The 20,469-nt window shown below is 40.3% G+C and overlaps 1 protein-coding gene and 1 pseudogene across 3 annotated transcripts in view; both read right to left on the reverse strand.

The window, feature by feature from the left end:
* Nucleotides 1-20,469, reverse strand: part of ENOX2 (ecto-NOX disulfide-thiol exchanger 2) — a 347,998-nt gene that overhangs the window by 324,691 nt on the left and 2,838 nt on the right. The window lies entirely within an intron of this gene.
* The window catches only part of LOC142433764 (small ribosomal subunit protein eS8-like), a 37,098-nt pseudogene that overhangs the window by 13,903 nt on the left and 2,726 nt on the right, over nucleotides 1-20,469 (reverse strand).

The raw sequence follows: 20,469 nt of genomic DNA on the forward strand, positions 1-20,469 counted from the left end.
AAGGATAATGTCCAATAACATGATTTCTGAGACACTATATCCATCACCATCTTTTCAAAAGCCTGAACAGGTCATGACAATGCTTTGACTTTGCTCCTTTTCTTGACAATATTCTCAAATATTCATAGTTACATGCGGAAGAAGCATTATCTATGGTGTCAACATCTAGTCATTTCCTGAAGACATGGGGTTGTCTAATAATTCAGTGTTAAAATTACACCACTCAAAAAGACGTTTCCTGAATAGGTTCTGAAGGAAGTTTGACCAGAAGTGTAGCTAGAAATAGGAATATATGTTTTATCTTCTTCCTCAGTGGGATAGAATTCATATTTTTTCTTTAAAACTAAATGAGTTAAAATTGATAAATCACCTGAAGATTTTAAAGGACAGGAAAGCCAATCTGCTTCATAGGTGATAGATAGATAGAAAAATATGAAACTGAGTTGACTGCATAACCCAACATGGTATTTTTTCCAATGATTTTAAAAATATATTCTAATTTTAAGAATATCTAATATTTTGCATCATGACCAGGAAATTTTTTTTAAACACGTTTTTATGGCAATAATCTTATAAATCTATTGAGCATATATTTAAAATAACTAGTTTGTTTAAGGTAGAAAACAATACATACTAACTTTTTGGACTGGACAATATTTTCCCTCCTCTAATTTCATAAGACTCAACTTTAGTTCATCATACCAATTCCAAATTCCAGTGTTTGCTGTACATCTGTAGAATTCATTAAAAATGTAATTACTTATTAAAACAGATGTTGGACTAAAATAGTCTTTAAAAACTTATGAAAGCTAACAAATAATTTACTTTTATTTTTATTTTTAGTAATTGACTGAACGTACTCTTCTTAATCAGTAGCTTCAGTCCTGGATGCATCATTTCAGAGGGGAAAATAGAGATTCTTGAGTCAAGAACCCTAGCAGTTTGGGCATTGCCATGTATTAGATGTGAGACCGTGGGTCATCACTTAACTTCTTTCAATCTCAGTTTTCTTATCTAGTAAATGGAGAAACCATAATGCCCCTGACTACATACAGGGTTGTGATGACGAAGCACTGACAAGTTGATGTTAAATCATGGTGTAAATGTTTCCTACCGCATACATCTACTATGAACCAACAAACAACAACCACACTGCAATTAAAAGCTGTCTTCTAATTGAGTAAAATTAGGATGGAATTAAACCTGTACTCATTACTAAATACAAATAAAATTAGTCATAAAAGCCACCAGGTAGGATTTGACATTATTCATTAGATTACCTTGGAATTGAGAGATAACAAAGGGGGAAATCCACTATTTCCTAAAACAAACACTTGTTTTAGAGTTCTTCATCTTAGATTTAGTATCGAATTACTATATAACATTTTTCATTGCCCAAAACATAAACCAGTAACACAAGTCCATGAGAAGCCTCTATTCATTGCACAAAGCACTATTTTCCATAGAATCTATCTACTCTTGTAATCGGGAAAAAGACACATTCTCTGATTTTAGCCAAAAGAGAGAAACCTCAACAGCTCATATTCGAATGCACAGAGATGGCTTTCCTGGAGCCAAGCATGCATTAGAGTGTTGGAAAAAAAACAACAAAACAAAACCACCCATCAGCCACAACTCTCCAACACTTAGCAAAACAAGCCAACCGATAGCTAAAGAAGAAACTGAAGCTATAAATTCAAATAAATGGACTGCAGGGAGACTACACAAACCTGCTGTTGCTTTAATTGCAGACAATTCAATTCAGCAGCTGTTGATCCAGACACTAAGGTCCACAGTATGCGCTTTAGTGTAACCTTGAAATTTGTCACTCACTTATTTCTCTACATCATGTGCAGGCTGTCCAATTAACCAGCAAAATCAACTGTCAAACTACGCATTAAAACAAAACATGATCTTATAGCTCTTAAGCACACGTGCATGATGTTTTAAGGACAATAAAGTGAGACTGGAGATGAAAGTTCTTGACAATAAATGATATTCAAACTGATCAAAACATGCAGTTGTACAAACTAAGCTCCTGTTCTGTTGTGCAAGAAAGCGAAACTTTCTTCGGGTTTTTCCTTGGGAAGGGTCCTTTCTGCCTTTGTAACTGCTGAAGGAAGAAGCCTTTCCAATCACATTCACCAACACCTGATCTGATCCTTCAAAATCTTCATTCTTCTGGACCAATATATTTCCGAGTGCTCCAGAGAATGCTTCAGAACACTTATGTTCCAATGATATTTTATGATACAGATGGTTTGGAGCTGACAATGTTCAGCCCTACTGTTCCCAGCACTTTTTCATCCAGGAGAATAAACATCAATAATGTAAAATGGTCACCAACCCGAGTTCAATACTGAAATAAAAATAAATGTGCCCAACAGATGAGTTCTGGAGTACTTCCTATTTGAACTTTCTTTACTCTAAACTATACCCCCAATACAGACAGTCAAATAACAAATAGTAAAGTTAATAAACTCAAGAACAACATAATATACTAAGTGTTTAGAAATTGCTTTTTGCTGCCCTAGCACTGATTCTACTGTGTAAACACTCTAGGTTATATCATACACTACCAGTTGCAGACATAAGACTTGAGAAATTCTATACAAGAATACAGCAGAGAAGCAGGCACAATTAGAGGATCAGGACTACCAATTTGCTAGAAGCCCCAGATTTCATACAGCAATCTGCTACAAACATTATAACTAGGGACCGGTATGGCTCATGCAGCTATTTTGTTTAGCTCAGTAAAACACTATTTATCCTTCAGTACAGTGGAACTGGAGGAAAAAATAGGAGAGAGAAATACACTTTGAAAAAAAAGGAAACCTTAGATAATATAAAGCATACTGTACCTGTATATTGTACCAGGAACATTGTGACACTCTTCAGGGAACTGTTTCACGTTGTATCCTATTAGGATTTATTCTCCCTTTACTTTCTTCTCTCCAACAAAAGAAAATCCTAAGCACCCCAAACCCCCACTACACACTACCCACAGCCTACCCCCCCATTCGGGGGGTGGGGGGGGGGGGGAGGAACCCAGCTATGCTTCAGCTCAGATCCGATGCTTCTGTTCAGTTCAGCTCCAGCCGAGCAACTGAGCGCCAGCAACGGAGCATAGGAAGGTGGATTCTGATGCCAGGAGCACTTCCATCCACTTCACTTACACAAAAGCAGGCAGTGGAAAATCCAGGAGCCTTGAAGACAAGGGCTGGAGCTGGCTTTTATGAATTGCTGTTACTACATGTGTCACCATCCATCTCCAATGACGGACACTTACAGGCTGAATTGGGAGTGGAGGGGGTGGGGTGGAGGAGGTTGGAGAGCAGGTGGAGAAGCAATTAGCAGGATGTTCATCTGAGAATTCGTAGGGGATTTCATACATCAGTGCCTAAAGAAACAGCATGCAATTGACAAATCAGAACTTTACGATTTGCATGCCTCCGAAGAAATTCTAGCTCTCCCAGCCCCACACAAAATAATGCTTGCCCACACTTAGGAAAGCACACAGTCACCTCTGAACTTTCTCCTTCCTCCCAGATACACTTGTTCCTGAGAAACCAACACTGAAAATGAATATTTGCTCATTTTTCCTAAAGAATTGTACTTAAAAGGCTGGAACCAAAGGAAGTAGAAAGAAATGAAACTCTATTGAACATGACATCTCTTAACACAAAAGCAAGAAGCTAATTATTTTAAGCCAACTTTTCATCTGTAGTCCCATTCCCCAGGTGCAGCTTTCACACCTATAATCAGTGGATTGCAAAACTTTTGTGCATATATTTAACAGAGAGTAAAAACTATGTCTACCTAAATATAGTTCCATTAAAGGCAAGGTGCAAAGCTAAGAGCTGAGTGCCGGCCTCGCTCGATAGGTGACCTTAAAGAAGGCACTCATCTGCTAAACAGAAACACTTTTTTGTTCCGTATTATTTCAAAATTAATCACGAGTAGCAGTGAAAAGGAGCAAGTTTTCTAAGCAGGAAACATGATAGAACTGACATTGTATTAGGGCTGGGTCTCAAGAAACCTTGGTTTAACTTCCAGGTCCACAAATTTGTAGCTGTGTGACCCTGGATGGGTTACTCAACTTCTCTGAACTTGATTTCCCCTATTTATAAACTGACGTTAATACTACCAAACCTGACTGCTCCACGGGACTGCTATGAAGAGTCAATGATCTAATGAATATGAGAATCTTTTATAAACTATAAAGGGTTAGACGATTGTATGGAATTATTATTACTGGCAAAGTAGAGGGTCAACAAAAAAGAAAAGACTCTCAATGAGATGGTTTGGCACAGCAACTTAACAATGGGCTCAAACAGAAAGAATTGTGAGGATGTCATACTTCCTTCTGTTAGACATAAGGTTGCTATGATTCAGAACTGACTCAAGGCTACTTAGCATTATCATTATTAGTATAATTCACTCGAACAAATCATGCTTGAATGACTGAAGTAAGGCACCTCTACCGCATGTGGAAAATTAAAAGGATATATATTATTTCATGAAACATGCTTCAATTCCTCATATTTTAAATTTAGAAGGGATCACTGTTCCTAAAAAGCCACAACGAGTAAATGTTTGAAAAGAAAAATTTTAAAACCTGGTCTATCTAAAATCTTATTAAGGCCCTCTAATTCCTTCTTTCATTTCTGGAAAATCATTTTTTTTTGCGTGTAGCCTAATAGCATATCCCATCTAGCTTAGATCGTAAATTCACTGGACAATGTGCATCTCGTTTTGTTAAATCTATAAATCTGTCCAGTGCGTGGAAACAGACTCAGGCTGATTAGCAAAATCTAAATCCACAAGGTAAAAAATCCAAAGTCATGCTTTATGAAGCTCCAAGCTGCCTTGATACTATATATACAGTGACCAGCTGGCTTCAGGTGGGACACAATTTTAGCACATGAAGTCCTGGGGTGGCTACACCTGGGGTACTAAATGATCCAGGCAATGTTTGGGGACCTTGGGTTCGGCCAAATCCCATATGTCCTGGTTTCTATCTGTATGGTGGTTACCCAAATGCGTGTCTGTCCACATGAGCCAAATCTGAAGCAGACAAAATAAAGGTGGGGGCTAATGTAGAAATATCAGCTAGCAGCTTCCCTTGACCCCTTCTAGTGCCTAGTATGTCCTCAAATGAATACCCAGACCACTTCTCGGAAGAGGAAGGAAAACTTTTTCCAATCATCACTAGTCCATCATTGCTGTTATTTAAATTGCCATATATGTATATGTATATACACACACACATATTTAAATAAATAAATACTACTTAAATCAATAGGCTAATATGAAGCATAAAGATTTAGGTGACTGGTAACTAGCTACCATCCAGAGTCAGTAAAAGGGGGAAGGAAAGAATGGAAAGGATCCATTTGTGGGGATCATGTACAATCAGGGTTTCATCAAGAAAATGCTTGCCTTCCGAGGTATTGGGAGTGGCCTCCTTCACCACCACAGCAGCAATCCTGGCCTTCCAGCTGCTTCAGGAAATTGCCAGGAGCTTGGAAAAGTATAGGCAGCCCCAGAGTTTGCTTTCCTTTAGGATGAGGAAAGCCAGAGTGGCGTGCTGCAGCTCACCCAAGGCCCAAGCTTGTGAGCCTCGAACACAGCCTTCCTTGAAGCATGATTGGCCAATTAAAAATGTGGTGACCCAATACAGGTTCAGCAAAGGTAGATCACCTGAGACATTAAATACCATCTTGGTTTCTAAGGAACAAAGGCTGGATTTCAGAATCAGGTTGGTGCGCTTCTGGGCACTGCTATTGAACTCATTCACAAATTCCAGCTTGAAATTCATTTGCCCCAAGTTCCTCAGAAGAGCCATTCAAATTAAAGGGAATAGGGTGGTAAAGAAGATTTCCTTTGTTGAATTCTTTTTTTTCACAGTCAAAAACAAATACAAACGAGGATTATATCAAGAACATGACTGAAAGAGTATCCCAAAAGGCAATGAGGTGGGAGGCAGGCAGGAATTTCAACTCTGATTAGCAAGAACGGAAACGAAAGCATCAGAGCATCTGGTGAAAACACACACAAAGAAATAAGCACACAAACACGCACGCCAAAAACCGTTGCAGTGTTTCCATTATCCTGATTACAAGCTCCAGAATGTAAGCACTAATGGTCCCCTACAGCAACCGAGTTCCTTCACCAAGTCTGTGTTTTTCAAATGAATTACTGTTGTTGACCACCCTGGATTCATAGTATACTTGTCAAAAATGAAAATCCCACTGGAAGATTTCAAAGAACTAAGAACTTGAACCAAATTATGAACCTGAACGGGGAAAAACAATACCAATTTGCTAAACCCAAAACAAAATATAAATGGTATCATAAGTGAAAGCAATGACGACTACTGGATCAATTTGAAGCAGGGGAAAAATAAGCTTCATTTCCCCCAAATACATCAAACTTGTGCCAAACTCTAAGAGGACAGTCCACCCAATCAGGCCAAGTTTCTGCAAAGAGTACACATCCAGACTTAGCTTCTCCTGGCTAAGAGCCCACAAAGGAACAACAGAATGAATACTGAAAACAAAGTTGGGAGAACTGAGTTCAGCTTTTTTCAGTTTGACCTTGTGCAAGTCACCTCAACTCAGCCACAGCTTGCCTGCCTAGAAATGGCTGGACTGGGATTTTTAATACAAGTGGTTTAATAGTCTATACCAATGGTGAAATTTAGTCAAATTGTGTCAAGAAGTCAAGCTTTGAAATAAGTACAGTCAGAAAGTTCCTTACAAGTGAGGATAGCAAGACTTCAGTTCATGTACTTTGGGGATGTTATCAGGAAAGATTAGTCCCTGGATGACATCATGTTTGGTAAAGTGAAGGGCCAGAGAAAAAGAGGAAGGCCCTCAACAAGATGGACAGACACAGTGGCTGCAAACAAGGGCCTCAAATATCACAATTGTGAGGATGGTGGCAGTGTTTTTTATTCTGTTGGTGGAACAGATTCAAGAACACCTAAAGACAATGTCACAATGTTACGATGTGGCCATCATCTCTAGGAAGCAGGACATTGCCACCCCCACTCCTCTAAGGTTTCATGTTTCTAGCTCACTATGAAATATGGTCCACAAGAGTTGGCAACTGTCCTTGTTCAGTCTCAGGAACAATCAACCTGACAATTTTGTCTGGAATGGCCCCCTTCAAAAAAAGAAAATTTGTTTTAGAAACAATTCATTTTGCTTAAATGAAAACTGCAGGTCTAGTCCCAAAAAGGAAGAAAGAACAAAATCAATCTAGAATTTTCTGAGAACCTACTGCATAGCAACAGTCATAGGATACTTTGCATAAAATTCTTAATTAGCTCTCAAACCACAACAATAAGATAGGTATTATTTTCCTCATATTTTAGTAAACAGGCGTACTGATAAGTGACTTGAGTACAGTTTAGTAACTGGTAAGTGATGGAACTGGGATTTGGACTCAATCTGAATCCATTGCTACACCAAAATTCTAAAGATTAAAGGCATACTTCTTAATTCAATCATTCAATTACACTTACTTAGTGAATAAATCATATCCTGAGTCAGTACAGTGAAAATAAACTTTCTTATTTTTATACTGAGTTTGCTTTTTAAATATTTATTTCATTGGACAATGTGGTATAGCGTATAAGATCACAGAGTTCTATAGGCAAGTAGATCTGCTTTTCTTAACATGGTATTTAAATGCTCTGAGTCTCAGTTTTGTTATGGGACAAATGAGAAAGTACTAGCATCTGCCACACAATGGTAGGTACAATGTAGTTAGTGGAGCTTAAGGCTTTCCTTATATTAATAATCAAAGGAGCAAAAAGAGGGAAAATTATAAAGTAAAAGAAAATGAGGATTCATTGAACTCAAGGGCTCTTTGGTCTATAGCACAATTACGTGTGAGTACTCCACTACTCAATAGAAAAAAGCTCCCGAGGGCAGAGCTTTAGTAGTATGTATTTTTCCCACTAGGTGAGCAACTTGCTATGAGTTAGTGCACCCAGTGGCATCACCTGGGAAAGTTCTCTCTAGTCTCAATAAATTTTTTCATAAAAGCAGTTTCGTTTGAACCTTGTTTTTTTGTGGTGGCTAATTTAAGAAAACAGTGCGTGACTGTGAAATGTTGTCTCCTGCTTCAGAAAAATGCCACAGAAACTGTTGTGATGATGAACACACAGCTTACAAGGGCAGTGCTACGGAAAAACTCACCTGTATGAGTGGTTTTCTTATTTCTAAAAGGGTAAAAATTCTACTGATGACAAATCTCATTCTGGACATCTGTAAACTTCTGGATCAAATGAAAATCTCTACTCGTAGTGCATTTGGAGTTTGTTCCACCAGGTCAGACTGTTAATCAAGCTTTCTATTTAGAGGTTCTGAAAAGATTGCATAACAGTGTGTGACAAAAAAAAGGTCTGATTTGTGGCAGCTGCTTATGCAGCCATCTCAGCATGCCTCTCTTTCCCCAAGCACCTTACTCATCTGACCCTGCTCTGTGCGACTTGTTTTTTTTTTGCATGAATGAACAGGGACAGGAAAGGACAGGAAATTGATGACATAGAAGAGATGAAGAAAAAAAACAAGGGAGGTGCTGTGATCCATCCAAACAGATAAGTTTGAAAAAAATGTGTCCAAAAGAGTGGAATTGCAGATTTGACAAATGTATTAAGTGTAATGGAGAGTACTCTGAAGGAGGTAAGATTGTTTTGTAAAAAAAAATAAATACATTTTGGAGGGGAGGGGTACCCCCATGTATAGCATGAAAGAGAGTTTCAGTGGTCTACCAACACCCTCCAAAACTAAATTGCATCTTGAGAGATTAGCATATTCATGAAGCAACATGTGGCCTCATGAATAGACTAATTGGTGGCACCAAGTCTTGTGCTCTGCTAAACAGCAATAGTCCCTAGTTTCCCAGAATCTATCCTTCAAAAGAGAGAGCTGGGAAGTAGCAGATAGAAGTAAGGCTGGATGTGCCAAGTAGACGAAGGCATGTTTCTCCTCCCAATTCATCAAGACTCAGCTTCTCTCTCTCCCATTCACCTGCAGCCCTTTTCTCATATACTTCCTCCATGCCCTCCCTCAGTTTATTCTAGCGTTCATGTAAGTCCTTCACCAGCTCGGGCTGTCTCTGTTCATTACTCTCAAGTGATAGTGATGGAATTTGGGCTTCGCCCTGAACTAGGTTACATGGAGGGGCATCCAAAGGTTCATCAAAGAGTCATGTGTTCTCTGTCTAAACAGATCTAAGAAACACAGTTAAACCACAGTTTTGGCAACAGAGTAGATGCAAAAGCAATCTGATAAAATTTTATTAATTTCACATTAAATATTTTATTCATCTCATAAATGATAGGAGCTCTGATCGCACTGTTGGCTTGATATAAGGTCAGTTGTTCAAACCTATCAGCCCCTCAGAGGAAGAAACAATTAAGTTGTTTGTGCCAGCGCTTATAAGGATTGACCATCTTGAAAACCCTATATAATGTTACTATGAATCAAAATTGACTTTATGGCAGTGGGTTACATTGGGTTTTTAGTTAATGATATGCATACTGCAGAATATAAAAATAATTTATCGATGTATGCAACTTAATCTGAAATGTACACAGAGCTGGATAGTGATAAGAAAGCAACGTGTTAAATGTTCTTTATATAATCTAAATGGTGGGCACATGAATGCTCACGTACAATTCTAACAACTTCTCTACATGTTTGAAATTGCTCGTAATGAAAGGCTGAGATAAAAGGAAAGAGGTAAAGTATGATTTATTCCACTCTCAAATATTTTAGAGCAAAATGAGCATATTCATAGTGAGAAGCATAAACCAAATAGGTAAAAAATTTTAAGTTGGTAAATCAAAGTGGAAAATAAGCAAAGTTCTTGTATAATTCTTGCCATTTTTTCTATATTTAAAACAATTTCAAAATAAAAATTAAAAGAAAGTTTTATCATTTTCAACCTAGTATCTCAGGAGCCATTTTTTTTTCATTAGGGAAGAAATCTAGATAGATAGCAGAATGGGACTTGGAAAGAACAAGAAAAGTATAAAATGCATTCTTATGTTTATCTTTGGATACCAATTGTACGGAAGATATGTATATATGTGTGTGTGTGTGTATGTATGTAGAGAAGTCCTGACTGCATAGTGGAAATGCATTGTGCCACTGACATTCTACTTCTGTAAAGGGTTATAGTCTCAGAACACCACAGGGGAAGTTCTACCCTGTCCTGCAGGGGGCCACCAAGTCAGAATTGACTCAATGGCAGTAAGTTAGTTTTAAACACACACACACACACACACACACACACACATTTATCCCTCAGAATTACTTGACAGCAGTGAGCGAGTTCTCTGGAGGGCTCACTCACAGTATAGGTAAAGAAATATCAACAAAAAAAATCTAAAAGGGGAACTGGCAGAAGCAGCAAAATTCTGTGACACAGAAGTCTGAATATGGGTGAGAACGGCTAGAGCCAGATTTCAGAGAGACTCGGGGCCATGCTAAAGAGTTTGTATCTGAGTCAGGGAAAGAATATCATTGATCACCACTGGGCTTAACAGCATCATTTGTTTGGGCATAGGTCCCTTGTTCAGTCCATTCGTTATTATCTACTTCCCATATCTGGATGAGATGCTTTAAGGATTTCCAACACTTTGCATACTGCCCATGGAGGCCTGGTGGTGTAATGGTTAGGTGTTGGACACTGATCTGTATGGTTGGAAGTTCTAAATCAGCAGCAACTCCATGGGAGAAAGACTGAGCTTTCAATCCCCATAAATTGTTAGTCTTAGAACACCACAAGGGGTTGCTATGAGTCTGCATAGAAACGAAAGGCAGTGAGACATGGTGTCATAGTGGTTACTCATTGGGTTACTAACTGCAAGGTCAGCAGTTGGAAATCACCAGCTGCTATATGGGAGAATGACAGAGATTTCTACTCCCATGAAGAGTTAGTCTCAGAAACACACAGGGGCAGTTCTCCCTTTCCCTATAGGGTCACTGTGAGTCAGTGCTGACTGGATGGCAGTGACTTTGGCTTGGATTTGACAAACTGCTACTTCCAGGAATCTCTTCAGCCTCTGTCCCTTTCTCTTCTCCAGGCCCCAGGAGTTGCTAACCAGCACTCTCTCCTCAGCCCTGTTGACTTAGTAATTCCAAATCTTACTGCCCTGGAGTGGATTCCAACTCACAGAAAACCCGTAGAAGAGAATAGAACTTCCCCCTCAGGTTTCCAAGGCAATAAATCTTTATGGAAGCAGACTGCCACATCTTTCTCCTACTGAGCTACTGGTGGTAGGTTTTAAATGCCAACCTTTCCTTAGTGGAGTTCTTAACCATAGTGCCATTAGAGTTCCTATAAATAAGCCTCAGGTCACGTTTTTAAGCCAAGCTGCTGTGCTTTGGAACTCAGATTTCTCAGCTGATCACATGTGAAGAAGGGCAAGGAGGCATGTCCTATATAGAGAAGAAAACGATTATTCAAAGTCATCTCTGTATATCAAAAGCTAACAGAGATGGCATTGCCAAATAGTGGTGATGATAAAACTTTCAAATGTGACCAAATTAAAAGGTGGGCAGGTCGTTCCTCCTCCCCTATAAAGTCCATCCTCCAACCCAGTTACTTAAAACCCGCTGTTGGCTCACCCCTAACTCTATGTCTGATCTCATTCGAAACTGATGCCCTTAACCAAAGGCCACAGAATGTCTCTCCGGATTTTTGTCCTGTCACCCTCTCCCCCAAATCCCACTGGTTCACACACACACTATTTTACTTTCTTTGAAACTATCCATGTTTATTCCTGTCTACAGAATGGTTACCACTAGGCTGCGAACCCCATGGTGGGTGGGTCAAAACCACCAGCCACTCCACAGGAGAGAGACTGCACTTTCTACTCCAGTAAACCGTCTCAGGAACCCATAGGGGGTCACAGTGAGTCGGAATTCATTCAATGGCAAGGAGTGATAGCCTGACATGTAATGGTGGTCTTTCTGCCTGGAATCCTTGCCCACCACCTCTTTGTCTACCTAGATTCTAGGCAGTGTCCATTTCCCCCTTTGTGATTCACCAGTTAGATGTTGGTCTGTTAAGAAGCCCACCCCGGCAATAGGGCTCTTTTCACTGCAATGTAATTATGAGTTTGTCTGTTTGTCTCCCCAACTAGACTGTAAGCTCCCTACAGGAAGGTAGGGCCTCCTCCTAATTCACCAGCATAGTCCCATGGTTTGCTCTTGTGCATGTGCTCTTGTCTAATGAATGAATAAGTCGAAGCATCAAGTGTCCCCTGAATTCAAGTTCAGCATCTCTTAAAAGGTGTAAACTAGAATATGCACTGTGGGAGCAAAGGAATCCTAACGTAGTGTGATTGAGAGTCTAGCTGAAGAAGAAATGGTAAGAGGGTGTAGTAAGGGACCTTGGTGTGGGCCAGCCTCTATCTAGCCTGGGAAACTCACTGGCAATTGTTGCTGGCTGCAAAGCAGAGTTGGTATGGCAGGGACAGACCTTATTGGGAATTTCCCCCAGTGCTACCTTCCAGAGCTCCCCATTGAAGCAACCATATTTACATGACAGTCTCCATGGTGTTTCACCTCTTCTAAATTACAGCCAAACTTTCGGTTTTGTTCTGCCTACAGATGCACTTAGACAAGCCCTGCCAATGGGTAATCACTTAAATAATTATTCTCCCCTAGCATCACTATACAGACTCAAGGATCATTATTAAACAGAAACAAGAATGGCAAGACTTTGTCTGATGGATTTCAGACATTTTGTCAGGAAAGACCAGACCCTGGAGAATGATATCAAACTTGATAAAATAGAGGGGCAGCGAAATAGAGAAAGATCTTTGAACGTGGCTGCAGCCATGGATGCAAGACTGGGCACTGGTTCGTTCTGTTGTTTACAGCATCTAAGAGCAGCAGCAGCAGCAGCAGCAGCAGCATACCATCCAAGAATGTCTTACAGGAGAAGGACCAGTAAAACAAAACAAAAACCACCAGGGTCAAAAGGGGAAGGGTAAAGGTAGCAAAAATTGCCTTTCCTCCCTTCCTTCTCCCCTTACCAATACATTTCATCATTCCTTTACACTACTACATATCAGCCAAGGTAAAAAAATGAATTAATAAGGCAAGTTAAAACTTTAGTAAAACTTTATACTTTGCAGGCAAGAAAGAGGGGAAAACATGACTGGCATATAAATCTTTAGAAAGATGATCAGTAGCCGTTTCTGGAAAGTAAACATTTGGGGCTGTGTGGCACAACTAACAAAAGCAATTAGCCCTTGCTGAAGACTAAGCTGAGGTGTATGTTGATTTTCATTTGTTTTGTTTTGTTTTTTTAACAGAGTCTGTTTCGATCTTCAAAAATGTCAACCTGGTGGTAAACACTTTGGGTTTTTTCCTGTCCATATAAATCTAAGAGCCAAGCCTAGCTTGAGGAAGATTTAAGAGACGTAAAATTTGTCTGAGGTGTCTGCCAAATCCCTGCAGCAAAGACAGAAACCCTGGAAAAGATGACACAATCATAACTCTCACACCACCACCAGCAGACTAGTGCGGGGCTGGGTCTCCGGAAAGTTCCTGTTTGTAAACAGAAAAGTAGATCAGCTACTTATCAGCTAGCATTTTTACCTATATGTCCCATAGAGGAATGCGATGGGCAAAAAAGAAAAAACATCCCCACGGGCACATACTCCAATATTCAGCTGGGTCAATTTTCATGAACACAGTAGGCCTGCTTGTCTCTTTCTTTCATTTGTTCTTCCATGCTCATTCTTGTGTGTTTCTTCTCTCTCATTCTTTCTCCTCCCATCCCACTCCCATAACACTTTGCTGAATGAATTGAAACCTCATCTATAATTTCTGTGTTCAACCTATTTGATCATGGAGAAGTATACATTTTATGCCTAGACTATTCATAAATGACAATTCATTACAAAGTATCATAAGATCATTTTATTCAGATGTTTCATGCTTAGGATTTTACGGTTCATTCATTACTGCACAATGGGGATTATTTATAAGAAAACTGAAGGGGAGACCATGCTGCAGGAATGACAATTGTGAACACTGAGAGAGAAAATCGAGTCTCTCATATTCACCTGATTGCATGTCATTATGGTAATCTACTACATATGTCTAAGGTTACTTAACAATGCAAGAATATAGTGTGCACGTGGCCTGCATTCTGTAAATAGGATTAACGGTTGAATTCAACCAAGGTCTTCCCTAGGGACAGATTGCTGGGAAATATATCTACATGACATTTAAAAATATAAATTAACCAATGACATCTGATCCCATGAGACAGACTGCTGCATGTATGATCAGTTCTATCAGTTTCCCATAGCTGACATCCTCTGCTGACATCCTCATCCCAGAAGACGTCGAATTTCAAAACAGAAAAACAGCACAAAAGAAGTTATCTCATCTCTCCTGCACTGAAGGGTTATGTACACACACACAAAGAAAAGATTTCTGTACATTAGCACAAAGTGAACTGGAACATGGAGAGCTCATGTCAGTCCGGGGCTGTTTTGGTGCTGCTGCAGCTAGCAATTAGCTTGCCCAAGGTTATGTTCAAAGTCCTACACAAAGACAGCTGGGGAGAGTAAGCAAATGAAGATGTGTAGTAAGGCAAGGGAGTTTGAGCAGGTGATCTTTATTACAACTGGTATATTGGTTGGATAGAGACTGGTGGGATTCCCCCCAGACTAGGTCTGGAACTGAACTCACCCTCATGTTAGAATCATCAATCCTTTAAAATCAAAAGGGTAGCCTTTACCCAAGGATAATGTTCCGTGGGTTAGTTAAGGAGGAAACCCAGGGAGGAAGTAGGGTAAGTGCTGGTGCATTGAGGGGATGGCAATGGATGAGTTGAAACCCAGTGTGTATAAAAGGCTGAGTGTAAAACGGATGATATGTCTGTAACTCTTCATTTAATTCATAATGAAAATTTTAAAAGTGTCTTTTATTATGTTTCTTCTAGCTTTTATTTATTTGAATCAGGTTGGGGGATTTTTTTTGTCAGTGAAGTAGGGATAACTACTGCATGTATTTAGTAGATTGTCCCAGAGAGTGAAATTAAAGACCACCAGTGGGGTACCTGGAACACAACAGTTAATCCAGACAATGCACAATGACATTTGTCTAGTATGAAGTAAACAAGCTGGACTATATGAGACAAAACGCAGCATCAGGATTGGAGGAAGACTCATTAACAACCTGCAACAGGCAGATGTCACAACTCTGCTTGCTGAAAGCAAAGGGGGCTTGAAGCACTGACAGATGAAGATCAAAGACTGCAGCCTTCAGTATGGATTGCAACTCAATGTAAAAACAAACAAAACCACACAACTGGACCTATAGACAACACCATAATAAACAGAGAAAAGATGGATATTCTCAAGGATTTCATTTATTCAGGTTCACAATCACTGCCATGGAAACAGGAGTCAAGAAATCAAATGATGTACTGCATTTGGGCAAAAATACTGAAAGAGATGCCTTTAAAGTGTTGAAATGCAATGATGTCACCTTGAGGACCAAGCCATGGTATTCAGTCACCTCGTTTGCATGTGAAAGTTGCACAACGAATAAGGAAGAAGAAATAATGCCTTCAAATTATGACATATATTGAATACATATCATGGACTGCCAGAAGAATGAACAAATCTGTCTGGGAAGACGTATGGTCAGAACGCTCCTTAGAAGTAAGGATAGCGAGACTTAGTCTGACATATTTCAGGCATCTTAAAAGTCCCTGGAAAAAGACATCATGCTTGATAAAGCTTGGTGAGTGGAAAAAAAGGAAGACCTCCACCAAAATGCACTGACACCACGGGTACAACAATGGGCTCAAACACAGCAAAATGTCTGGCGGAGGGTGCAGGAATAGCGAGTGTTTTATTCCAGTGTACATAGGGTTGTGATGAGTCTGAACACACTCAAAGGCACCTCACAGCAACAGGAAGCTAAAGCATAGGTAAAATAGTTTATTGTGCCAACCTGGCCGATAAACCATGTGGTGTTAATTGAAGGGCGGAGGGATAAATGGCTCAGTGAGCCTAGCCTTTCCAGTTCTCAGATCTCTTGTTTTCTGATGGTCGAACCAGGGTGCAGCTGCCTTAGCCAGTTCCCTGCTTCAGCTGGCAAGGCTCACTTCCTGCAAAACATCCCCAAGAAGAAGCCCCATGGACCTAACTCAATGCAGCCCTTGAGTACTGGAGCAGCCGTGTGGAGACCCGTGCCAGCGTAGAGATGCTCACACATTCACTGATTTGGCTTTCCTCCTTCAGATGACATCATTGTGTGTGTTTTGTGAGATGCAGGAGGACTTTGTGGATTGGTGTCGGACATATGGGTAATGTTGGATTTGTGGCTTGGGCGGCACTGGGTTGGGATGTTTTCTTGATGTGCACCTAACCTTTATATAAAACTCTCTCTTATACATGAGTTTCGGTGGGTTTGTTTCTCTAAAGCACCCAGACTAACAGAATAGGAAAAGTGATGCTGGAGAGAAAAGCAGGAAGTTACTTGTCAAAGGTTTTATAAACCATTCTAAGATGTTCGGATTTTATCCTGAGGAATATGGGCAGCGTTTGAACTGTTTTATAGAGAAGACAGGTAGTTTCCGATTTGTAATTTAGAAAAATCATTCTGTCAGCAGTGGTGGATAATGGATTGGAAGGAAGGTGAGCTGGAAGCATCAATAAACCAGGCTAGAAGTGATGTGTGTTGAGCTAGAAGGAGGGGCCCGATTGTTTCACACTAAGGTAATAGTAGTGGGTTTGTGCAGAGGGAAAGTATTTGATAACTTCTTCTTGGATCAACAAATATGTAGAATACAATTAATGAAGATGGCCTAGGACTGGGCGACATGGTGTTCTTTCTTCTACACATAAGGGTGCCGGGAGTTGAGGCCTACTCAACACCATGGCGTGTTACACAAGAAAAATAGGTCTAAAGTTAAAGCAGAAAGTACATGTAATCCTGCCATATACAGCAACCTCTATTAACATATTTTGTTTTTATTATGACAGGATTTTCCCTATGTACACATATACAGGTTTGTGTGTATATGTGTGTGTGAGTGAGTGAAAGAGACATTCATATGATTAGATTGGGATCTCTTATTTTGTGCCTACAGTTTTATAACTTGAATTTGTTCTTAATAGGTCATGAACAATGTTCCACATCATTAAACTTTTCTTTGGTAGCATCCATTTACATGATGACTTAGTAATCCATTCTACAAGTGTACCATAAAAGACAGAATTCAAACCTCCAGTGTGGGACATGTAAAATTTTATCTGTGGCTTTGTTTCAGCAACTATAAACAAGTCTGCGATAGACATCCTGGAAGGAGCATTGTTTTTGAGACGTCAATGATCATTTTCTCAGCATTGAACCCTGGAACCAGAGGTGGTAAATTGAAGAAATATGTTGAAGGTTTTTTGGATGCATATTGACAAACTGCTCTCCAGAAGGGCTGCATCAAATTACACTCCCACTTGCAGTATCTTGGAGTGGGAGGAGCCGGATTTGAGAGTGATCTCAGGGATGGAGTTCAGGGGACTTGGTGGGTGGAGAGGAGGGATGTTTCCTTGGCAGAGTACCAGGGCAGAAGGACCATGGATCCTGTTAAGGGAAACAGCACTGGGAAGACCCGAGGAACAGGCAGCTGGGTGAACAAATGAGAGAAAAGGGTAAGGTAACTAAGGGAAAAGGGGTAAGGGAATTAAAAAAGATAAATCTCTAGTGAAGTTCTGCATTCACTCAGCAAAACCCGAAAAGGCAACAGTTAAACTTTTCATAACGGTTGGCATGACCCCGGGTCTGGAGTTACTTCCTGGGAGGAATTATCCGCGACCCCATTTTTTCATCCAATTAACAATGTAGTCTGCGGCTACTTTGTGTAATGTGCTGTTCTGGATGCTGTGGGTGTACAGAGGAATCAGATTTGGTCATGTCCTCAAGGAGCTCACAGTCTAGTGAGAGAGAAAGGCACGTTCACAGGCTGACACACTCGTGTGGTACAAGCTAGGAGATAGGGAAATGCAGGATCTTGTGGAAGGCAGAGGTCTCAAAAGGCTTCATGGGTGCATGCATGTGGGTGTACAGGGAGATGGGGGCTGCTGGAAAGGCTTCCCTGAGGTGTTGATATGTGAGCTGAGTCTCAAAGGAGGAGGAGTTTCCTCAGCTGGCTAAGGATCCCAGATCATACTCAGACTCCTCACCAGTGCCTTCTTTATTTGAACTATCGCTTCATAAACACTCCGTAAGGGAGTGAGGATGTTTTTGTGTAAGCCAAGCCCACTCGCGAAAGATCAGCAGCCTCCACTAAGTACCTCCATGTGTATATGTACATAGTATTTTCTGGCAATATTATGCTCATCATAGACTATAAAGGTGGATAGACTCTGAAAACACTCCTGACGGCACTGACATATACTAATATTTACAGCTCCCAAGTCCTATTGATAGTACTTTCGCCGTGTTTCTCACATCCGTTCTCTCTTCTAGGGAACACAGCACCAGTCTCCTAGGTGGCCCTGGCCTGGCCTGTACATCTCCCCCATTCTGAAAGCCTGGTCATGGTATTCCTCTTAGAAAACATCTTTTAAAAAAATCATTAATGGGAGCTCATAAAGCTCTTACATGCATCCACTGTGTCAAGCACATTTGTACATTTGTTGCCATCATCATTCTCAAAACATTTGCTTTCTACTGGAGCTCATGGTATCAGCTTCTCATTTTTCCCCTCCCTCCCCCCATGCTCCCTTGCTCATGAACCCTTGATCATGTATAAAGTATTTATTTTTTCATGTCCGCTGTCTCCCTTCATCCACTTTCTGTTGTCTGTCTCCCAGGGAGGGGGTTATATGTAGATCCTTGTGATCGGTCCCCCCTTTCTCCCCCACCTTCACATTACCCTCCTTGTATCCTGCTCTCATTGTTGGTCCTGAGGGGTATGTCTGTCCTGGATTCCCTGTGTTTTCAGGTCTGATCTGTACTCATGTACACGCTCTAGTCAAGTCAAATTTGTGAGGAAGAATTGGGGTCAGGATGGGGGTGGGGGGAAGCATTAAAGAACTAGAGGAAAGTTGTATGTTTTATCGGTTGTATGTTTTATCGTTAGTATCTTGTTGTCCATAACAGGGTTTCCCAAAGGGCAGTTATTCAAATCATTTAAATATAGGTGGTCAGTCATTTAAGTATAGGTAGTCTGAGATTTATAACATATTTGAATTATAATAAACCACACTTCTGACTACTCCCTTTTTTGGATACATTTTATCATTAGTAATATAACAAACAGTATTGGAGTTCTTAATTTGCTGATATCAGATCTCTTAAATTTATGTGAATGCTTCTAACCTCCAAAGACAAAGAAGGTCTAATTTGTATGATTACTGTTTATTAGAAAAAAAAGGCAGTAATGATGAAAAAAGATATTCAACTTACATCAGAGCCAGTGTATGAGGAAGTGATCAGAATGGATCCACATGGTTAGTCAGGGACTACCTGTACTACCTGGGGGAGTCTTACCATTCCCATGTGTCATGTGTATGATTACTAATATCATTTTTAACTTGGTTTATTTTCTGTGATTACTAAACCATATCCTAAGCAACCATAGACTTGATGACCTAATTAAGTGTTCTGGCTTATGATGTACATTAGACTATAGAACTCAGAAATTTTCAAATGTCACTGGTTAGAGGGCTAAGTTGGGTGGAGGAGGAAATAAAACCAAAAACAACAGCAAAAAAAGTTTGTAGGGCACAACCTAATTGCCACTGGCACACACCCTCCCACCTTTTGAGAAATACTAGCCATTGGAAGCACATGCCCACCTCTTAGCAAGCTATTCAAGGTACTTCACATGAAACCCACATGGAATTGTTCACTACAGATCAGTAGGTAAGCAAGATCAAGTAAGTTTGTGCTTACCTGGCTTATTGGGTATGTTATCTATGCCCAGGACTGTAAATTTGCAAAGAGGCTTTGATTCTATAGGAACATGTTGTGGGGTTGGAAGAGAGAAATGCCAAGGCCATATCTAGAAGTAGACTCTGCTGTGGTGCAAAAGGGTGGTATCGTTCACAACGTATTCGTAAGCAAGCTCATCCATAATCTTGCTTATTGGGTAATCCAAAAGTGGCCCCAACCTATCTTGCCATCCTCTTCTACCTTTCTTTTCTCAGTCTACACTCCAGCCATGTTGCATTCCTCAATAAATGGACGGACCCAGCTCATGGCTTTCCCACAGCGTGCCCTCTCTTTAGAATGCTTTCCTTCTTCCTTCTCCTTTGCTTGGCAAACTCCTTATCCTTTCATACCTGCCATGTCATCGTCTTCACACAGATGCCTTCTTCCTGACACTCAGTCACACGTTCTTTTCCTTCCCCTCCCCATCCCCCCAGCACATCGTATACTATATTAAGTACCTCAGACTCATAGA

This window comes from Tenrec ecaudatus, chromosome X (genome assembly GCF_050624435.1).
Source record: "Tenrec ecaudatus isolate mTenEca1 chromosome X, mTenEca1.hap1, whole genome shotgun sequence".
Taxonomy (NCBI): Eukaryota; Metazoa; Chordata; class Mammalia; order Afrosoricida; family Tenrecidae; genus Tenrec; species Tenrec ecaudatus.